The sequence below is a fragment of the Ceratotherium simum genome, chromosome 2, assembly GCF_057802395.1.
Source record: "Ceratotherium simum simum isolate JZ-2026a chromosome 2, ASM5780239v1, whole genome shotgun sequence".
Classification (NCBI taxonomy): Eukaryota; Metazoa; Chordata; class Mammalia; order Perissodactyla; family Rhinocerotidae; genus Ceratotherium; species Ceratotherium simum.
In genome coordinates this window covers 5,493,616-5,515,656 of record NC_141901.1, presented here as the reverse complement: position 1 = coordinate 5,515,656, position 22,041 = coordinate 5,493,616, and positions in this window count along the sequence as shown.

The window sequence follows — 22,041 nt, the reverse complement described above, 5'->3', positions numbered from 1 at the left end:
CCCCTCAAATTGGCTTAAAAATAAAGGAAATGTATCGGATCGTGAAGTGGAAAATTCCAGAAGTGGGGCTGGCTTCAGATAAAGTTTAATTTAATGTCTCAACAATGTCACCAAGGACCCAGTTTTGATATCAATTCATCCTGAGGCTGGTTCCAAAATGGCGGCCAAACGTCTCAGGGCTACATTGTACCTCATGTAGCAGGAAAGACAGAATGTGTTTGCACTGGGTTCCCAACAAACGTTCTAAAGGTTACCCTGATTGTGAACAAGCTTGACTAACAAATCCACCCCTTAACAATCACAGCGGCCTGGGGGATGAAATGTACTTACTGACTTAACGTAGATTGTACATGTTCCAAATCTGCCACAGAGACAGGATTCATTTCCCCTGGAAATACATGGATCTTTAAATGGAAATCAGAGAGAGTTGAGAAACGGGTGTGGGGAATTCTAAAGAGACAATCAACAAATGTCTGCTTTGGGATGTCTCCAGTTCTGACATATTCTACTTGCATTTTCTGCCCCAGAGGAGAAGCAAGTTGACTTTGAGCATGAAAGGAGATACCATTTAAAGGTATTTGTGCTTGGAAGTTCCTACTGCCTTTGCATTTTGCCTTAACAATAACCCTGACAGGAAACTACCCAATAACCTCTTAGTCCAATGTCTTTTGGTCTTTTGACAGTTCATGAAAATGAAACATAGAAAGAAGGAGAACACACACACAAGCATACTCCATACTGAGGATATTTGCATTCTACTACATAGTGCTTGTCCTTTCTCTGTTTTGAATTTCTGATCCTCAAAATTTTTAAGGTTTTTGTCTATACTTTTAAAATTTGTACTGAAAGTTTCTAAGGATTCTGGTAGGAAGCTTGATTCTTGATGAATAGAGACACACTTCTCCTCTCATTGTCCCTTCAACGCATACATGCACACATACAAACACATATATTATATTAGGGAAAAGAAATCACTGTTAACAAACATGAGAATAAAGAGCTTTATCAGTTAGGATATTTCATGCAGAGGTAATAAAAGGCCAAACCTAAAATGGCTTAAATATAAGGAAATATCTCACATAAAGAGAAATCCAGAGTTAGGACAGTTCTAAGTTGGTGAATTCATCAGCTCCACAATGTCGCTGAGGACCTAGATTCTTTCTATATTTCCACCATGTCTTCCTCAGCATGCTGGCATATCTTCTTAGGGTGACTAACGTCATGGTCCCAAGACGGCTGCCACAGCGGTAAGCATAACATGCTGATGGCAAATCTAAACATAGAAAAGAGTGGTTTTTCCTCATGCTTCCTTTTTAAAAAGCAAAACAAAATCTTTCCCTGGACTATTACCTCCTTCCAAACAGACTTCCCCCCATGTCTCTTTGGTCAGAATAGTGCCACATGCCCATTCTTATAGATCCCTGGAAAGATGAATTGCCCCAGGGGGTTTACCGATCAGATTCACCTTCTGATTGCCTGCTACCTGAAGCTAACTGAGGCTGCTACATAGGATTTTCAGAAGAAACAGCTCTAGGGAAGAACGTGTAGCATGAAGCCTTAAGCCCCACCCTCAATCTCAGTAGACTTCCCTTCATCTTATGGGGCAGAAGGGGGTTACATGTTTTTTGAAATACCAGTATACCACAATACCAAAAATATGTACTGCAATCACTGCTGGATTAAAATTCATGCTCTTCTTATTACTGGCCATGGAAACGAGAGTAAATATCTCATCATTACTGTGCCTCAGTTTATCTCTCTATAAAATGGGAATAGCATCACAGCATTATCTTCACCACCTGCTTTTGCAAGTCAAATGAAACAAGGCAGAAAGAAATGGCACATAGATATGCTAATATTCCATAGATGTTACTTCTTTTCTTGTTTTCTCATTCTTTCTTACTTTCTCTCACCCTCTAGCCACCATCTATGGACCTAGAAAGAGGAGGATTACATAGCACAAAATACATTAAATTTTCATGTAGCTGGTTTTTAATCTATTTTGAAATTTTGGGATGCATTTATTTTATGAAATAAATGTTAGCATATTCATTTTGCTCCATATTTCAGTCTTTATAACTCTAATCTTCTGGTTCCAGAGCTCATGGATTTGATGCCATACTCTCTCTCCCAAGTCATCTTTTACTGGGATTGTAGGAAAGCTGCCAATCTGTTGGTAAATAAATCAGAATGAGAATGGTTGGATAATCTGACCTTTTCAAAGGTCATTAGACTGTCTCACTTCTGTCACTTTCCTCTTACAATTCCCCGCTAGAATTTTAATTTTGGATGGTTTTTTGGATCAGTGTTCAGGTTATAATTCTAAGTAGATATGTTCAGCTAGAGTACAGAGATTTTGCTAAAGCGTCATCAAAGCTAGAATTGAGGCAGAGACGGCTTGATGAAAGAGTTGACTTCTGAACCAGATTTTGAAAGACGGCAGGACCTTGTTTGTAGGAAAAAGGAAAGGAAGACATTCTGGGCAGAGGAAGCTACATGTGTAAAATCTTGGAGGAAAAAAAGAACATGACAAGTTAATCAACAGATAACTATTTCAATGCTTGAGATGTCTGGTAGGAGATGTGGCTGGAAAAACAGAGCTCAAATGTAGAAGATCCTTTTATTCCAGGCTAAGACATTTGCACTTTATTCTGTCAACTGTGAAAAACGACTAAAGGATTTAATCAGGGAAGAGGCATGATCAGACTTATGTTTTAGTAAGACAATTCTCATGGGGGATAAAAATGAGGATTTAGGGTGATTTTTTCCTATGTTGGTGGATACTTTCCCTAAGTTCCTCTAATAATAGGACCTATTTTATTAATTTTTAGAATTTAGAACTATTAAAATACTTTTTTTGAGGAAACTTTCATCAGAAAATCTCCTTCGGTTATTCTTTTTCTGTGTTTCAATTTACCATCCAAAAAAAGTTTAAGTAAATCAGTTAGCCAAAGTTTTTTTCTGGCAAAAACAGGCTACCTTTCTCTCAGGAGGTTATGCTTGCTTAGGTCTCCAAAGTCTTCCTCATTTATCAGAGATGCTACAGCCTTCCTCAATCTGGAAGTGAGACAACTCTGCAGTCACTTGTTGGAAAATGTCCTATGCATGGGAGACAACCTTCAGCTGTGGGGCTGTGGTAATGATTTTTGGAGAATGGCCACAGTTTCACAATGCAACCCTTGAGTTTCTTCAAATTATTGGGTGAATTCCATCTACATTTAGTGATTTATTTATATTTAGTTTGACAATTTGATCTAGAAAATCCTGTTTATTCCTAATCATTTTCTAACTAAGAACCAAATGGTACATAGATTATTTTTCCTTTTCCACTTGAAGTTAACATTTGGTGGATGGAATGCAGCAGCTGGGGTCTCATTAAGCTCTGCTCCATAGAACATGGAGGCATAAATACATGATTTGAACCTTGACTCTACTGCAATAAGTGCCTGGATTGACTGCCGGCTGATACATTGCACAGAAATGGAGAGGATCATCAAATTGCCATCAGATGAGGTGACCAAAACAGACTGGAAAATGGGTGGCTAATCTGTTTTTGACCATCTAAATGACTAAATTGAATCTAATACTACATGATCACCTTTCAGTTAAAAGCTTAAAGGATGCCTGAAATCTGCTTACTTCAAGTCTTTCATGTATCATACTTGATGTTTAGCTAATTTAGTGCTAAATTTTAGATTGTTTATAAACAGACATGTGAGGTCATATATATATGCAAACTCCTTTCATTAATTCATCTATTGACTTATTTTATTTACTCAGTCATAAATTTTTATCTATGTGTCACGCACTGTATTTGGCATGGAGAATATAAACTCAAACATGACCTTGTCTCTCAAGAAACTTAAATATATAGCATCAAGCATCATGTTCAATGTGATAAAGATATGAATATGAAGAAAGAATATTGCTAAGAAACAACATCAAAATCATTCTGAGGGGTTAGGAAATATTTCCCAGAGAAAGTGATGACTGTATTTATTTTTAAAGGATCAGCAGGGGATAGCTTGATTAAGAGGACGGTGGAGCAGGGTGAGAGAGGACATTACAGCAAAGGGAACATTATAAACAAAGGCGTGTGAGGTGGGTAAGCAGGAGCACAGATGTCTCCGTAAACTGGAGTGCAGTGTAGACGGCTGCAGTAGGTGGGCTGGGACGCGCTGATGGAAGAGAATGCTATAAAGGGAGGTTGAGATCAGAATATAAGGAGTTTTCTGTTCCAAGCTAAAGCACTTAAGTTTTACCCAAAAAGCCACTGCTTCGGGTGGTTCTCCTTGGCTTCTGTGATTGATTACGTCAAACTTCTCTTATAAATGCTCACAGCACCAAGAACCTGTGTTGTGTGGAGCTTATGGCAGATGTTATTTTTGTTTACTTGTATGATCAATTCTTTGATCCGTGTCTTTCCCCTTCACCAGACCGTAAGCCCTCTGTGCTGCTCCTTCTTTAGCTCACATACCTTTGTTTACAATGTTCCCTGTAAGCCCCACGAGGACAGAGGCTCTGTTCGTTCTGTTCAACTTCGCATCCCCAGAACTTATTACGGTGCCTGGCACATGGTGGACATTCAATAAATGCTGGCTGACCGACTGAATGAATGAACGAATGCCAGCCATGGGGAAAGTCCTTATGAAATGAATGATCTGCGAGATTACATTTATACTCTGGAAAGATCCCTCTGGGAGCAGTCTTGAATGATGAGTTAGAAGAGGGTCAGACTAGAGGAAAGGAGACTAGCTACAGGAATAGTACTACTGAGAATTATTTGAGAGTCTGAAGTAAAGTAGTGTCAGAGGGAGTGGCTGGAAAGAACAGATTTAAGAGCAAAAACCCAATTTATTGAGGAAAAGACATATTTATAGGTACTATAAAGCTTCGTATCTATATAGCTTTATATTCAATTGGATGAGGGGACAAATGAAATTGAGATGTCTAGGATGACTACTGCAGGGTGGGTTTCCCAGGAAACAGACTGACGCACAGATTGGTGTGCAGGAAGTTTATGAGGGAGTGTTCTTGGCACTAACAACTGTGGAAGGGAATGGAAGGGAAGGGAAGGGAAGGGAAGGGAAGGGAAGGGAAGGGGAGGGAAGGGATGGGGAGAGAAGGGAAGAGAGCAGGATTTGGCAGAGAAATAAGTTGGGCTCTGCTGCAGTCTCAATGATGGCCTCAGCCAACCCTATAGAGAGCTCTGAAACTGAGATGGCCCTTCAGAGTAGGCCTGAGTTTGGGGAGAGGCTGGAATTTTATACTTCTGAATCAGTTGTTCATTGAATGAAGGTTACCCCAAGAAAGTGGCATAACCTCCGGCAAGGCAACTGTCTTCGGCTCAGGCAATTCTGAAGAGGTCTGCTAGCTCAGGGCTGTTGGCCAATAACCTTCCCAGCAGTTGGGGAAATACATCTTTCAGTCAGCAAGGAGAGTGGCACATCACAGCAACTACTAGAATAAATCCCCATTTTGAGTAACTAAGGATATTTAAAGATGTGAAAATGTAAAGGATGTAAAGAAAATCCAAACATAGTAAGGAGATAAATAGAAGATGTAAAAAACAACAAAATGGAAGTTCTAGAGATGAAAAATGCAATATCGAAAATAAAAATTTAACTGGGTGAGATTAACAGTGGATTAGACCCTAGGGAAAACTCAGCAGACTTGAAGACAGAGCAACTGTTCAAAATCAACCATAAGGAGGAAAATAAAAAACAACAACAAAAAAACTGAAAAAAAAATGAGGATGGGAAGGGTTCCAGAGGTGCAGAGGAAGTGTTTACTGGGAGGCCTACAGGGAGCACGGTCCTGGAATAAACTCCAGCCTGACAGGGCAGAGTAGAAGCTGAGGAGGAGACACAGGCTGAAGAGCTGGTCCCTAGGGCATGTGGTGGATTGCAGCCATCATTTATTTATTTTAAAAATACTTACCAAAGCATGCTACCATTTATTGAGTGCTTTCTAAGTGGCATACTTTGTACTAGCCCCAGGAGATACAAAGATGTACAAGACACAGTTTATAGTTGATATAGGGTGGCAGCAAGGGCAGAACAGGATGCTAAGTACTATGATGGAGGTGTGGACATTTAAGGAGGTCACTCCTTCTCGGGGTCATGCAAGCATGGAGTCAGCACTTGCCTGTCCCTGTGAATGAGTGCTTCCTTAAATTTTATACCCTAGATGCCTCTCTTGTCTCACCCTAGTCTGCGCCCTGGGTAGGACCAGTTAATAATGGTAGGAAGAAGTACTGGGTTTAGGACTAAGCTACTGCAGGTTTCTACTGCTATTCAAATGTTATAGCCTGCATAGCAGAATCCAGTGTTTGAGGGAAGCCTGAGCCTCTGGCTTCTGGAGAAGAATCACTCACCTTTGAAGCCTCAGCTGTAGCAGCCTTCCCTGACCAACACCATCACTAAAAATCACAACAAATAGAAACAAATGCAGTTAGACTGAGGTCACAGCTTCCTGCTTTGCATTGGTGTGCCCCTTACCTCCTTCTGTCTTCTCAGCAATGACACTTCATTGCATGCGTCCGTCTTTCTCACTAAGAAGTATCCTATTCGATGTTTTTATTTTGTAAAGGCATTTTTATTATTGGAATAAAATATATGTTAGAAAATTTTCCACTTTGACCATTTTCAAATATACAATTCAGTAGCATTAATTACATTCACAATGTTTTGCAACCATCACCAGTGTCTATTTCCAAAATGTCTTATTCAATTTTTGTATCCTTATCACAGAGCATAGCACAAGAGTGATTTTAAGCAATATTTATTGAATGAATTGTTGAATCGGTGCATGAATTAATCCAACAGTCTAGAGATTGACTATAAATAGACAGCGATTAAGATTCCCATTGGTGCTATGCAAAAAATGACAGAGAATAGAGGGTATAAAATTTAAACAAGTTGTAGATAGTAGAAGTAGTTGCATCAAAGGAAATGTCTTTAGAAAGAGAACCTGTGCTAATGAGGAATCATGGCAAGCTTTTGATGAAGAATTTGCATGACAGAACTCAATGACCTCCATAAGCAGCTGACAAATTCTCTTGCCAAGAAACAGCTTTCAAAGGAGGGGGCCTGATGGCCTTTTGCAGGTGGTTAGACTCTGCAGTAGGTGTTTAGGTGTACTCAAAAGACTTTTGATGTTTAACAAGGTTTCTTTTTCTCTTCTCTCTGGGAGGAGGACATGCTGGTCCTGTTACCATGTTTAGACTTGAAAAAAATAGATCGACAATAGTAAATCTTCTCTGTGCTTTATCAGTGTGTGAGTTTCAGGGCACCAGGCATAGAAGGGAGGTAAATATTGACTTGATTTCACAGAGATGGGGCAGTCCTATCTATAGGTTGAGATGGAGGCGGGGGTAGGGGCAGAATAGCAATCAGCAATTTTAGGTCAGAAAGAAAAATCAACAAAGTTTGTTTTATTCCAGTGAAAATTTTCCAAATATGTTAAGCATACTGTATAATTTGCTAAGATCCCCCTGTTTCACACTGAACGAAGAGGAATTAGTTATCTGACTGTGCTGTCAACCGGAAGGGCCTGGTGTGGCCCAGCTTAGAGGCTGAGGAGTAACAGTGACCCGTTAAGACATTCCTGATAGTAGGAAGGGTCAGAAGCACAGATATGAGGCTCTTCTTGGCTACCTACTGGATCTATGACGCCTTTTTGTGTTTGTATGTTTATATTAAACATATTTATATAACTGTTGTGACAATTACGATAAAGGAAACATCATAAATTATTCTCTGGCTAACCTTTCCTACCCCTTGAAATAACTGTTCAGTCCGTTCCTAACCTCCAAACAAATCTAAACAGAGCTTAGGACATCTCCCACCATGGGCATGAGTGAGGAGATCTGGTACAGAGCGAGATTCATAGTTAACTTTATCCCATGCAAAAGCTCTTCCCACTGTTGCAAGAGGAAAACAAGTTTTCACTCCATGTGTTCTCAATTACTGGGTTCTCTTCTTCATGGGGAAAAAACCCTGTAATTATGGTAGTTCCCATCAAGACAGTAATGGTAGCTAGGACAAAAGAAACCGTCTACATGGGCTTTGCCTAGCAATCCGTCTGCACTAAGTAACAGCAAGCGACACAATGAATTCCCTCAGACTTGGGTCCAGGAGACGTTTTTAGTAAAACTCAACCATCTACTGATGCTTTCCCTTTGTGTATTTCCCCGCTCCTGCTCCCAACTAACTCATATAACCATATACTTCAGAGAATCTGGACCAGGAATCCAGACTAAAAAACAAAAACACAAAATATCAGCCTAAAGCTACTAGTAAGATAACTTTAATGCTATTTATAAACTTAAAATTCAGCTTCTGTGGGCGTTAGCAAATACCATACAAACATACACAAAGGTTCTGTAGCCCTAAATTATTGTGGTTCCTAAAAAAGATCCTGAGAGGAAGACACAGGGATACTTACAAGCAAGATGGGCTGAGGGCCAGGACTTACTTTACATACACATTTGGTGGGGGGTGCAATTTTAAGGAGTTTCCTTTGAAATTCTACTATTTCTTTGGCTTCTTTTAAAATGCAAATATCTTATTTGAGAGACTCAACTAAGTAATTCATTATTACTTACTATAGTCTCAGCACCGATTCTTTTCTCAGAGAAAGAGAGAGGCAGGACATGACAAAAAGAAAGAAAGAAAAAAAAGGGTGGGTGAGGTTATCTCAGAGCAGGTATCTTTTGAAAGCAGAGGATAAAAAAGATCTAGACCAAGGAGGGCAGGCCAGTGGTGGCCCTGGGAAGGAACTGCCAGCTTAAGGACACAGTAAAGCTTAAGAAAGGTGAGGGCCCCAAATAAACTTCATTGTAGGGTTTGTCCCTGAACTAGCTCTGACTCTCATCCCCTTCTCTCTCCAGAATGCTCTCACTTTCCACTAGCTTCTCTCCTGAGCTTTATCTGCTCAGTGATGAGCCCTTAAGTGATGACTTTTTTGATTCCATCCAGACAGCGGTTCTCCCAGACTCTTTCTGTCTCTCTTTAGAGAAGGTGAGTAGAAGAAAGCAAAGCAGAGCCATGACCTCACCACCAGCTGCTGACCGAGCTCCTTGCATTGCATTTGTCCTTCTAGATGTTCGCAGAGTCTGAAGATGCATGCTTGGGGGTGGGGAAGGTGTGCCTCGGATTACAGTCTCAGTTGGGCTCAGGAGTAAGTGCTCTCAGCACCTAGGGAAGGTGGGTACAGAAGGGAAGGGGAAGAGATGAGTTAAGAGTACTTGGTGGTGGGATCTGAGGGACATGCAAGAGCCCTCTCTCCCCACAACGTGCAAAAAAAAATCTCCCCCGCTGGGTACCACAGTGTGGAAATGCAGATACTAGAAATACACTGATTTCGGTAGTAATGCATTGCCCTCTTGCCTTAGTTCTTTTTATTTTCTTTGTAATGTAAATATCCTTGAGAGGGATCACCCCTGAGTCATGATGCTTTATTGTAACATAATCAGAAAGCTTTCTTCAGTCACAGGAGAATTGGTAAGAGCACTCCAGCTGCTGATTGGGGATCTTTGGGGAAGAGATTGACAAAGGAGGATAAAAAGAAGAGGACAGGCACAGGAGAGAAAGGGACGTCAGAACATCCTCTCTGATGTAACAAGATCCCTAGCTCCACCGCCGGCCATACTCCTCAGATCTCTTCCTCTCTTGTCATTAGGGCCTCGTTTTCTGGGGTGCGTGCACGCACGTGTGTATATCTGTCCAGTAAGTATCCTGCAGTCTAGTATTCTAGTATATAATAAGTTTATAGGATATAGCAAATATTCTAGAATTCTGTCTTGTCATGAATACAAGCTTACTGTGATCACTTGGAGGGGTGATCAGGAAAAAAGAACTCAGAGAGTGTCTTTCATCTCACTGCACAAACTACTAAAACCATGAATTTTCTTCTCCAGACACTAAACTGATAAACTTCATTTTTTCCACAAAAGATTAAAATTGTATCCACAGAGGAAACTGCAAAACAGAGTTAATTGTTGTTCTGGAAGCAGGCTGACACCTTTTCTAGGATTCTAGGACAAAGGGACAGTCAGGTTTGAAGTTTCTGAGTGACCTATTCCAGGATATAAAATATAAATCCACTTTGGAACAAGCCATTTACCTGCAACCCAAGACAGAAAACCATCTTTCCAGGTGAGGAAGGGGAAGGAGGGGAGGACTTGGATGATGCAGCAGAAAAACCAGAAAGCCCGCGAGCACAGGCAGTTGTCTCTAGAAGCAGAGTTTGCAGTTCTCTCTGCTTCTGCTTGTTAGTTTCTCCTGAGACTCATTCTTGCTCTGACACCTTCAGGAAATTTGTAGACCAAGTTTTTCTTTTTTAATATGATGCTGCCATAAAAATACTGTATGCCCCTAGGAGGAGAAAGAGGCTTCCTACAGGATCGCCTTGCAAAACAACTAAGGCATCTTTGACGGGCCCAGCTGACCCAGGCTATCGCTTAGGTTCTGTTCATTCACATCTACTCCACACTCAGATCCTGTAGCTCTGGCAACTTATGGTTGACTATTTTGCTTAAAAATACAAGCCTGTGCTCTAAAATTTTTCCAAGTCCCAAAGTAGTGTCATGGTTGTTTCCCAAAACTTCTTGGTCCTGTAATCAATCAGTCAGTCACACTTTACAGACTTAGACCTAAATCATTTGAAGCAGTTTTGGGTCTTTCCTTGATATCTGTTACTTACATGGAAATCCCATGAATGAGAACAGATTCTAATTCATATCTCTTCAAGCAATAATTTAGATTAGGAGTTGGCAGTTTTTTTTTTTTTTAACTGAAGTATAATTGACATACAATATCCTATTAGTTTCAGGTGTACATCATAGTGATTTGATATTTATATACATTATGAAATGACCACCAAAGTCTAGTAACCATCTGTCACTGTACAAAGTTATTACAATATTATTGACTATATTCTCTATTCAGTATGTTCCATCCCCATGACTTATCTATTTTTTATAATTGGAAGTTTGTACCTCTTGACCCTCTTCACCTATGTCACCCGCCTCCCAACCCCTCCCCTTTCTGGTAACCATCAGTTTGTTTGTGAATCTGTGAGTCTGTTTCTGTTTTGTCTTGTTTGTTCATTTGTTTTGTTTTTCGGATTCCACATATAAGTGAAATCAGACGGTATTTGTCTTTCTCTGACTTATTTCACTTAGCATAATAGTCTCTAGGTTGATCCGTGTTGTCAAAATAGCAAGATTTCATTCTTTTTTATGGCTGAGTAATATTCCATTGTATATATATATATATACCACATCTTTATCCATTCATCTGTCAATAGGTATTTGTGTCATTTCCAAGTCTTGGCTATTGTAAATAATGCTGCAGTGAACATAGGGGTGCATATATCTCTTTGAATTAGTGTTTTTGTTTTCTTTGAATAAACACCCAGAAGTGGAATTGCTGCATCATATGGTAGTTCACTTTTTAATTTTTTGAGGAACCTCCATACTGTTTTCCGTAGTGGCTGCACCAGTTTACATTCCCACCAACACTGTACGAAGGTTCCCTTTTCTTCACATCCTCGCCAACACTTGTTGTTTGTTGTCTTTTTGATAACAGCCATTCTGACAGTTGTGAGGTGGTATCTCATCATGGTTTTGATTTGCATTTCCCTGATGATTAGTGATGTTGAGCATCTTTTCATGTGCCTGTTGGCCATCTTTATGTTTTCTTTGGAAAAATGTCTATTCAAGTCCTCCGCCCATTTTTTAACTGGGTTGTTTGTTTTTTTGATATTAAGTTGTATAAGTTCTTTATATATTTTTGATATTAACCCTTTATAGGATGTATGATTTGCAAATATGTTCTCTCATTCAGTAGGCTGTCTTTTCCTTTTGTTGATGGTTTCCTTCACTGTGCAAAACCTTTTTAATTTGATGTAATCTCATTTGTTTATTTTTGCTTTGGTTGCCTTTGCCCGAGGAGACAAAAAAGTATTGCTAAGACTGATGCCAAAGAGCTGACTGTCTATGTTTTCTTCTAGGAGTTTTATGGTTTCCGGTGTTACATTCAAGTCTTTAATCCATTTTGAATTTATTTTTGTATATGGTGTAAGAAAATGGTCTAGTTTCATTCTTCTGCATGTAGCTGTTCAGTTTTTCCAACACCGTCTATGGAAGATACTGTCTTTTCCTTATTGTATATGCTTGCCTCCTTTGTCATAAATTAATCAACCATATATGCGTGGGTTTATTTCCGGGCTCTCTGTTGTATTCCATTGATCTATGTGTCTATTTTTGTGCCAGTATACTGTTTTGATTTTATAGCTTTGTAGTATAGTTTGAAATCAGGGAATGTGAGACCTCCAGCTTTGTTCTTCTTTCTGAAGATTGCTTTGGCTGTTTGGGGTCTTTTGTGTTTTCATGCGAATTTTAGGATTCTTTGTTCTAGTTTTGTGAAAAATGCCGTTAGTATTTTGATGGGGATTGCATTGAATATGTAGATTGCTTTGGGTAGTATGAACTTTTTAACAAGATTAAGTCCTCCAATCCATGAGTGCAGTATACCTTTCCATTTATTTGTGTCGTCTTCAATTTGTTTCATCAATGTCTTATAGTTTTCTTTTTTTTTGCTGAACTAACATCTGTGGCCAATCCTCCTCTTTTTGCTAAGGATGATTGGCCCTGGGCTAACATCAGTGCCCATCTTCCTCCACTTTATATGGGACGCTGCCATAGCATGGCTTGACAAGTGGTGCCTCGGTGCACTCATGGGATCCAAACCCCGGGCTGCCGCAGCAGACACCGCACGCTTAACCGCTATGCTACTGGGCTGGCCCTGAGTACAGGTCTTTCACTTTCTTACTTAAATTTATTCCTAGGTATTTTATTCTTTTTGTTGCAATTGTAAGTGGGGTTATTTTCTTAATTTCTCTTTCTGATAGCTCATTATTAGTGTATAGAAATGTAACCAATTTCTGTATATTAATTTTGTGCAATTTACTGAATTCATTAGTCCTAAGAGTATTTTGGTGGAGTCGTTAGGGTTTTCTATATATAGTATCATGTCATCTGCAAACAGTGACAGTTTTACTTCTTCCTTTTCAATTTTATGTTTTTTACTTCTTTTTCTCGTCTGATTGCTGCAGCTAGGACTTCCAATACTATGTTAAATAAAAGTGACAAGAGTGGGCATTCTTGCCTAGTTCTTGATCTTGAAGGACAATCTTTCAGCTTTTCACCATTGAGTATGATATTAACTGTGAGTTTGTCATATATGGAAAGTCAGCACTTTTTCTGTAAAAGGCCGCATAGTAAATATTTTAGGGTTTCAGGCCAAATGGTCTCTGTTGCAAATATTCAACTTTGCCTCTGTAGCTAGAAAGCAGTTGTAGACAGAGCTTAAAGAAATGAATATGGTTGTGTTCCAGTAAACCTTTATAAATATCAGCAGTCAGCAGGCTGGATTTTGCCTGAGCCATGGTTTGCTCACCCTTGATCCAGATGGCTCTTTAAAACACCCACTTTCTTTTATTTTTATGTACTCTTTATTACCACTATCTGAGAGTTATGAAAGTTCCTAAATTTACATAAACTATCTATACATGCATGTGATTTTCTTAAAATTGCAACATAAAAATGTACTTTTCAATGTTTTTTTAATCATAACCTTACAGATAAAAAATACAATAAATTTCCTTTAGCTAAATTCCAATTCTTTCTCTGAACACACAAGCATATTTTTATGCAGTTGTAATTTGTATATTATTCCATTTTTTTATTTTGTATTTTATACTCAATACTCTTTTGTAGAGCCATTGTTATATATTGATATATTTTACTTATTTTTAAAGATTATGCAATAAGTATTTCATTATACTTATGAAGCTGGCTTGCTAAAAATTATCCAATTGTTAAATATTTGGATTTTTTTCCCATTTTTTTCCATTAACTAAATAGGGCTGCTAGACAATCTTTGTACAAGTGACGTACAAGAAAGTTAAAATCCAAATGTAAAAGCCATATTACTTCTGCTAGCTCTACTAATTATTATGCTTGAAACATGGTAACATTATACAGTCAAAAACACAACCAGTTAGTTATTTTTTAAAAAAGCAACCAGATTGTAAATTCATTTAATTGCCCATCACATTGAATGATATCAGAAGACTATCCTACACGACTTTTTCTAAAAAATGTGATTTGATCTTAAATTTTTTTTTTATTTTTTAGTCTTCTACAGATATCATATATTCCTTCACAGATTTGATGATGTATTTCAATATTACTACACATCTGCCAATGGCTTAAATACTTCAATCCATGTTCAAATACTGTACGTTAGTATTCTGTATAAGACAGTTTCATTAACGTTGTCAACAACTGCATAATTAACCTCCAGATACTGCCATGCTCAAGCTCAATATTTTCTTTTTCCAAAGTGGGGAGAGTTGAATCTAAAGGTTGGCAACTTCCTGTTAGAATAAAAGACTTTTCCCCGGCACAGAGCTCAGGTGTTGCTTGGTATTTCTAGGACCAGTAGTAGATTCTTGACTGTTAGGTCCAATGGACACTGAGGTCTGAGGTAGCACAGAGGGCTGAGTGGGGACATTATAAGGATTCTTTGTAGGAAAAGGCTTTCTCAGGAGGCTCTCATGCAACTGGAGCTTCTCAGAAATACAAATCACCTACTTAAAACAATTGAGACAACTAGGTGCCCAAATATAGACAGGTTCATCACTTTTGTTCTGCCCTATTTGCATCTTCAGGCACTTAAGCCAGCAAGAGATCCCTTCATAGGGAAAGGACAAGTTCTCTAGATCAGTGCTTCTCAAACTATCAGTGGTAAAGAACCAGTTTTTTTTCATTTTCAAAATGTCATCATCTGATATTTTTATAAAACAATAAAAGTAATTATCAGAAAAATAAATAAAAAACAAAGACATGTAAAGTGCCAGGCCTCAATTTTGCATTTGTTATTGGAGACAATTTTTATTTTTTTATTATTAGAGTTAATATAAATATATCTATTACATTTACATTAGAGATTATATTAAATTAGAGTTAAATAAATATAATCAGAACAAACATAGCATAGGTAAAATTATAAAACTGTACACATTTTTCACTGAAAGTGTATGTAGAGGTGAATAATCTAGACTTTGTCTAGCTCATTGTACACAGTCTGAGGCCTACACTTAGGGTAGCACTAGTGTAGACGGCTTGGGCTTTAGAGTCAAAGGTACCTGGTCTCGTCTCAGTCTCTTACTGGCTGTGTGATCTGAGGCGATTTACTGTCTTAGCCCCATTTTTTCATTTGTAAAGTGTGGATAAAAATAAAATCAAATAGGATTGTTGTGAGGATCAATAAAACAGAACATGTAAAGTTCTTAGTGTAGTATCTGACATAGTAAATGCTAAAAAATGATAGCCAGCATTTCTGTTATGGGGTCAGCCAGCATGGAAAAGTTTAAGGAGATTTAGTGATGAAAAATGTAGAGAGCAGGCATTAACCTGGCTTCAGGGTGCCATCTAATAAAATGAGTCAGATATACATTGAAAACCCACAGCATAATAGACTACTAAGCTAATAAGAGTTCAGCGAGGCTGCCAGATACAAATTCAGTTTACACTATCAATAACAACAAGAAACTGTAATATAAAATGAGATGCCATTCATAATATCAAGAATCTTTAAAGTTTCTAGGAATAGAAAAAACAATGAATGTGCAAAATTTTATAGATAAATCTTTCAAATTCCATTAAAAGACATAAAAGATGTGAATAATGAGTAAATGAATGGAATTATTTGATACTATAAATTTCTCAGTTCTTCCCTAAATTAATCTATATATTCCATATATTCCAATATAAACTCCAGCCGAAATTTCTGAGAAACTTGACAAACTGATTCTAACGTTGACGTTGAAGAAGTTTCACAAATAGTTGTTAATTTTGTGTGCATGCAAGCACACGCACACAAAGAGCAAAAGGAATAGCACACACCAACATAGCAGCAGACAAACAAAACACGGAACAGATAAGAACGCCCAGGAACAGAGCACATGTGTGAGGAAAGAATATATAATAGAGGCAGGGAACAATAAATTGTTTAGTAGATGCTGCTAAGAAAGCTGGCTCACTCATCAAGAAATAAAGATTTACATTCCTACTTTATGCTATATATACAATGAATTCCAGATGGCTTAAAGACCAAAATGGAAAAGGTAAAACTTTAAAGCTAGTAGGAGAAAATATGTCCTTAGGGTGGAAAAAGATTTTTTTAAACTAAATTCTATAAGCATAAACTATAAGGTAGAAAATTGTTGGATCTGACTATGTAAGCATTAAAGATTTTTATTCAACATGGGCATAAGATACAGCATTAACAGATGTGTACCATACTAAGAGAAGAATTTGCAAAGTTTAAAATCAATGGAATTAATACTTAGATTATCAAAGGAATTCCTATTAATCATTGAAAAAAATAGAAAAATGAGTAAAGGATATGAATAGGCAATGCACGAAAGGAGAAACCTGAATGATTAAAGTTAAAGAGATCCTCAACCTCACCTGTAATAAGAGACATAAAAATTAAAACAGCAATATTATGCCACTTAACACAATTGGCAAAAATTTAAAAATTAGAGGACTCCAAGTTTTTGACAAGTTGGGAAAAACAGGAATCCATACGCATAACTGGTGGGAGTGGGAACTAGGACAGTCTTTCTGGAAGGTAATCTGGCAGCTCTTAGGGAATTAATGTCTGTGTACCCTACGATACAGCAGTCTCTCTCCTAAGAACATGCCTGAAAAATTCTCGCATAGACACATAAGGCACCACATAGAAAAACGTACACGGCATTATCTGTAACAGCAAATAACTGTCCATCATCAGATGGAATATTATGCAGCTGTCAGAAGTAATGAATTAGTGAGTATACATTAAAACACAGTACTCGGTAACAAAAGTAAGAAATATAATGAGACACTATTATGTAAGCTAAAGCACATACATACACAAAATACCACTACATATTTCTCACAGATACATACATATTAAGAATATGTATTAAACATCTTAGAGGAGCTGCCTACTCAATGGTAAACAACAGTAACAGAAAATGGGAGATGAAGGGAAAACTAGAATAAAACAAGAAAGGGACCTGGTGGGATCAAGCATAATACTGTGCCACGAATTGAGAGAGGCATTTGATTAAACCCAAGCTCTGCACCTAAAATCCAAAAAGCAAAAAAAAACAAAGGCATACACAATATGGAACCGAGTGTAACCAAAGGCATGCTTGGATCCCAGTAGACATTTTCCTAAGCACATGGAAACACATGAACCCCGCAGGACAGAAAATGCAGATTGAGACTCTGTCCTTAAATTCTTGAACTACGGTTCTCCTAGATTGTTCTTCAATCTCTTGAGGCTCTTTTCCATTCTGCAACACTAGTGAAGGGAGCGGAGGGCATGGTTTCTCCATCCGGAGAAGCTGGTGACAAAGCTTCCTCCTGGCTGAGGTATCCTAGAAACGCTGATTGTATTCTTCCCTGAGCAGCATTTTCCACGTTTCTCCTCTACATGCTGGCAGTAGCAAATGTCTTTACCATGGCTGCTGTCCAGAGAATTCGAAGCCAGAGCTTTGCTCTGGGCGAGCATCCAGAAGAGTAATTTGGATTCCACAGCTGAAGAGCCCCAAACTTTAAGGAGGACCCAGAGGCTACACTGACTGCCTCTTCTGGCCCCTGTAAGTTGAAGAGGGGAAAAGGCTGGAAGCCCTCCGGCATTCTCAAGTCTGTGTGCCGGCCTTACTTTGATTTCTCTTCTTGTTACAGGATGCCCAGATGTTCAGGAGGAGTTCAAAAGCCAAAGAGGATGCATTACCCAGGATAGGTATGTGTTTGTGTCTTAGCTCTTGCCCCACCTCCAAACTGGATATGAAGATTAGCAGGGTAGAATTTTCCTCATGAGTTCTGTGTTCAGGAAGAGGCTGAAATGTGTTTATCTTTTCAGTGTGAGAGAAACACCATGTGTTGAGAAACAAGCAGGGTCCCACATAAGGTGATAAGAGGCATCTGAAAGTCCGTCCAATCTCACATCAAATGTCTTCCAATAAGCTGCAAGCCCCATTATTCTCATGAACGGTACAAACCACCATTGTAAACATCTACAGTGTTGTAAGCTGTTTACAAACAAAATCTTAATTCACAATTTTAACAAAACTGCTGTTGTCATTCCCAGTTTTCAAGTAAAGAATGGTTTCAGAGAGGTTCCTGCCTAGCCCAAGGTGACACAGCTAGGATACAGCAGATCCAAGATGCGATCCAGGTCTACATGGGTGCCCCTGTATGGGTTTACACCATCTCATTGGTACTAAAAGCTTCTATCATGATACAGATGTATTTTATGGAGCAGACTGGAAGCCAAGTCATCCTCAATACCTCAGTATTACTGATGGGTTCAGATTTGGCAGACGTGGCCTCGAAAGCAGGACCTTGAAAGAATGAAGCACAGAAAACTTAAAAAGCTCCCAAGATTGAGACCACTCGCCACCTAAGGAGAGCAAAATGGTGCCCAGCACACAGAGGAGGCCCGATCAATGCAAATCCCTTCCCTTCCTGTCTTGCCTGAGGTGCACGGTGGAATGACGGGGAGAGAAGGCTGGACACCAGAGTCCCTGGATGCTAGGAGAGGGAGCAACAAAATGTCCAAGGTGCTCTGAAAGGGTGATAAGAGACTCTCCAAGGCAGACAACCTATTTTTTTAAACACACCAATGGTCAGGTCTCTCTATTCACACAAGGGCTGTTCTCCCCAAGCATGGTACAGGTTTTGATTCTATCTCATCACCTCTAAGTCTACCTGAGGATTCTGCTGAGAAGGAGCCTATAGCTTGTCCTGTTACGTGTTGGGTATGCTGATTTTCATTTGATAGCAAAAATGCCCTGTGATAACAGGTCGTAATAACTGTAGTTGCAGCAATAGCGACAACTAGTTAAGCACTTGGTATGTGTTAGATGAAGTGCCAAGTGCCATACATATATATATATATCATTTCATTTGATCCTCTCAACAGCCGTCAAAGGTTGACATCATTACTTCTATTTTTTGTAATTAATACAGAATAGAAAGGTCAAGTATTTGCCCATGACCACCCAGCTAGCTCGTGGTGGTGCTAGAAACAATTTATTTCAGACTCCAAACACGATATTCTTGACCCTTACATTGTACTCTTTGTTACTGGTACCCTGATCATCCATGATCTAGGGAAACTGAGGCATAGAGTGTTAATTCATTAAGGTAACAGTTTGAGATAGATTTGTGACTTAAAAGCATACGTATTGCTTAATTGTCCAGCCATTCATTTTACTAACATTTATGGTGAGAATAATTAATTAATATAATTAACATCTGCAGTGAAGTATAATTGGATATGGTAAATATATTACTAGTAGATGAAAAAATAAACATTAAGTGCAATCATGACTGTAATTTCCTCCACAACTTACCATCTTCCACTCAAAAACCTTCTTTCATTTTATCCAAACCAGGAATTCTTAATCTTGGGTCCTGAAGGATTTACAGATAGAACTTTGGGCGTGGGAAAAGGAGAATGTACGTAGATTTGGATAGGAAAAAGTGACATTTTTATTTCACTAACCTCTAATTGAAATGTAATATGTTTTTGATTATAAATATTGGTAACACTGGTAGTATTTAGGAATATCTGTAATTTTGTCACCAATAGAAATTGCGTATTTTTAAATTATTATTTTGAAGCTGTTACAAATATCTTGAAATGTCATTTGTGCTCACTTCTACTTAAAAATCACAGTAGTTATTAAACTCCCTGCTTAATCTAATACTTTAATAAAGAAGCATACATGTATTGCTTTAATATTTTGATAAGCGCATCTCGATATAATTTGTCTCTTTTATAATCCTACTCAGTTTATTTCATGTATTTGAGAACACTGAGGAGAGTCCATGGGCTTTATTATAGAAAAGTTGGAGAACTTTCTCTAAGCCGCGCATTAGAGGGTAACGTTCTTGCAAGAGGGAGCTGGGGTGCAGAGACGGTAACCGTACCTGACCTCTCAGAGCACGGGGCCCGGACCTAAGACCATCCAGAAAACTCCTTCCATCCACCTTGCTCAGACCAATGATTGTGCAGGGAGTTTCCTCTCTTTGGTCAGCTTATTTCTTCACGGTCCCAGACAGCAGGACGTCTCATGGACAGAGAGTCAGCCATTGGTGTCTCTCTGAATATCAACTGCGGCTCAGGACCTGCGGTGCTGGCTGGTCACTCAGGAGCTTGGTACCAACACCGGGGTCTTGCTGGCCCTGCCTGTGTGACCCTGGGCGAGTACTTCAAGACTCTGAGCCTGAAGCCCGACTCGTCTAAAATTCGGATCATAAGGCTTGATATTTGGAAAGTGCTTTACAACTTTGAAACTACTCCTGCATTATCCCTTCAACTCTCACCACAGCGCTGTGGGATGCATGAGCACAGTCACCCCTATTGTACATGTGAGGGGGCAGCTCTGAGAGCACAGGGAACCTGCCTCAGACCCTGTCGTGTTCAGGGCTGGTGCCCAGTGTTAGGACTGGTCCCCAGAGCTTCGGAACCTTAGTGAAATACCCCTTCCTCAACACGGACACCTCACACTGCCTCCCACAGAAGTAGCCTCTGGGTACCTCTCTACCTGCTGTTTCCATCCTTAAGGACACATTTTCTCCAATGACCCCTCGCTTCCTCCCACAAGGATCCCTCTCTCCCTGCTCTACGTAGCACCTGACAACCCACCTTTTGACCTTGCGTGGATTCTGCCTTACGTTGTAACACTCGTGTGCTCTCACTCACACCGAACCTCAGGTCTGCCACAAATTTGCTGACTGAGCCTGGACAAGTCACCTCAACTGCCTGAGCCTTATTTTCTCATCCATACATGGGGATAACACTGATTTCAGAGGCTTGTCATGAAAATAAATAAGATGATGTAGGAAGATGCTTTTGTAGAACCATAAAATACTCTATAAAATGTCACTCGATGATATCAACAACCAGAGTAAAGACAGGCTGGGAGGTGCTGAGGTGCAGAAAAAGGATCTGAGGACACACGGTCCACTCAGGTCCCGGCTATGACACTTTTACTTGTATAACCCTGGAAAATTGCTCCGCCTTCCTGAGCCTTAGTCCTCATCTTTGATAGACATATTTTTATCTTCTTTCTAAAGTTTTTGTGATGATAAAAGGAGGCAACGTACCAAAGATCTTAATACAATGCCTGGCATTCAATAACTAGTGTGGTGGTGGTGGTGGTGGTATGATTATTACTATTTCCTCTTTTGGAGCAGAGTCTTTTCTCACGTGTTTCATGTCCCACAACATTAAGCATAGTGTTTTGCCAGTAATAGGTGACCAACCACAATTTTTGAAGGAATGGTTAATTTTTAAAAGTACTATGAGGTACCAAAGAGATAGGAACCACTGTAAATTTTTAAAAGTTCTATCTAAATATTCTGCCTCACTGTTTTTTTCCATGTGTAGAGCAGAGTGAATGTGCCTCAGTTCTTGGGTCCGTCCTGGTTGTTTTCTCATCTTCTAAGGACTGTAGGATATATGATCCGTATAACACTTGCAGGGTCCTGTGCACACATAGCTTTTCAGGCTCCATCGCCCCCATTAGACGGTGAGCTCCATGGGGACTGAGTCCACATTTACAGCTCTTCAAACCTCAGGAGTCAGCAGAATGCAGGGCAAGGGGAAGGCCCCCACTGAATGTTAGGTGCTGACTACAATGGTTCTAGGCATTCCATGGCCCAGGCTCCAGGCAGGGGCAAGGCCAAGGCCATGAGTATAGGACCCATTCTCCTTTCTCCTTTTGTGAATTCTTTTGAGAAAAGCAGTCCTTAGGTTTAACATAACTAGAGAACTAAAACACTCGTTGACGAAGCTGTGATTTTTGCTGCAGGAGTTAATTATCAGCTGACACATGAAAAGAGAGAGCTGTTTATAGGCATTTAACGTTAAATTAATTAAATGCACAGCTGGGCACTAC